We start from the raw sequence: 1130 nt of genomic DNA on the forward strand, positions 1-1130 counted from the left end.
GCCCAAGGACCCGGGGGCCCAGTGGGGCTGAGCTCTTGAGGACCTGGATGTTCTTAGGGGGACAGGGTGGCACAGCGGGCCTTGGCTCGTGCTAGGTGGCAGTCACACAGTCTGCAGAGGAGGGTCCGGGCCTTCCAAGTCTCCCGGCCTTGGAATGGTTGGGCCTGGGTGGCGCTGGGCAGGGCGGTCACACACCATGTGAGCGTGTACATGTCCGAGAGCATGCATGGGAGTGTGAGTGTGCAAGAGTCTGTGCATGCTGAGGTGAGCACAGGTGCCGAGTACGTGAGCACATGTGCAAGTGTGTGCAAGCCTTTCAAGTGTGAATGTGTGACGTCCGTGTGACTGCGAGTGGCTACGTGACGTGTCCGTGTGTGTGTGAGCACGTGTACTCGTGTGTGCAATGTGTCAACGTGAGTGTGTGTGCCACGTGAGCGTGTGTCTGGTCAGGAACCCACAGCGGGAGAGAGGCCCGGGTGACTTACAAAGTAGAGGTCAGCAGCAGGCGCGTCCTCCTCGTCCGAGGCCTGGCTGGCGGGCTCCGAGGCCTGGCTGGTGGTTTCCACTTCTCCAACGGCAGCCGAAGCACAGGCCGGGGAAGCCTCCGCCCTGGGGACAGGCGACACAGGAGTCCTGGGGTGGGGCTCTGGGCAGCAGCAGCCTTCCCCGCACCCGCCTGCCCCCTCCTCCCTCATCAGCAAATCACCACGGAGACGAAAGTCTCAGGAAGCCAAAGAAAAGCAACCCCCCAATACTGCTGGGGCCCAGGTAATGATGGCCAATTGGGCGGCTCCCCGCGACCCCTCAGGTACACGCACCATCCTGGCCTCTCCACTCACTCACTGTGCAGCCACGGAGCTCACATTCCTTCCCTGAGCCTCAGTTTCCTCATCTGTAAAGTGGGGACACAGCACTGTTCCTCTGTGCCGGGCCCACTCGAGAACCTTGTGACGCCCCTCAGGGGGAGGGGGTGCCGCTGTCCCATGCCACAGACGATGAGACTGAGGCTCAGAGGGATGGTGAGGCTCATGCCCAGGCCTCGGCTGGTGGCTCTGTGACCGCCACGGATTTTCATTTCATGAATAAAATGACAAGCTCTAGGGTGACAGAGCACCTCTAACTGTGGCCAG

The sequence above is a fragment of the Pteropus vampyrus genome, unplaced genomic scaffold (genome assembly GCF_000151845.1).
Source record: "Pteropus vampyrus isolate Shadow unplaced genomic scaffold, Pvam_2.0 Scaffold1474, whole genome shotgun sequence".
Lineage (NCBI taxonomy): Eukaryota > Metazoa > Chordata > Mammalia > Chiroptera > Pteropodidae > Pteropus > Pteropus vampyrus.